Source organism: Cariama cristata, unplaced genomic scaffold (genome assembly GCF_000690535.1).
Source record: "Cariama cristata isolate BGI_N322 unplaced genomic scaffold, ASM69053v1 scaffold24047, whole genome shotgun sequence".
NCBI lineage: Eukaryota > Metazoa > Chordata > Aves > Cariamiformes > Cariamidae > Cariama > Cariama cristata.
Window position 1 is genome coordinate 1 of NW_009625269.1, and position 279 is coordinate 279.

Sequence of the window (279 nt, forward strand, 5' to 3'; positions counted from 1 at the left end):
TGCTATGGAAGCAATAGGGGAGGATGCTGTAGGGTTGCGGGGGGCAGAGGTGCTGCAGGGCAGGGGATCCCGGGTGTTACGGGGCACGTTGCAGTGAGGCTGAGGGCTTTTTGCTGTTGGTATGGGCAGCCTTTGCCTGATGGGGCTGGGTACCAGAGGGTGTCTTGGTGCTGTGGGGCTGGGTGCTGCTGGAGGGTGCCACAGGGCCGGGTCTGGGTGGCTGGACCTGGCAGGAGGAGGGCTCTGACTGTCCCCGGATAGGGGCCAATCTAAGATTCC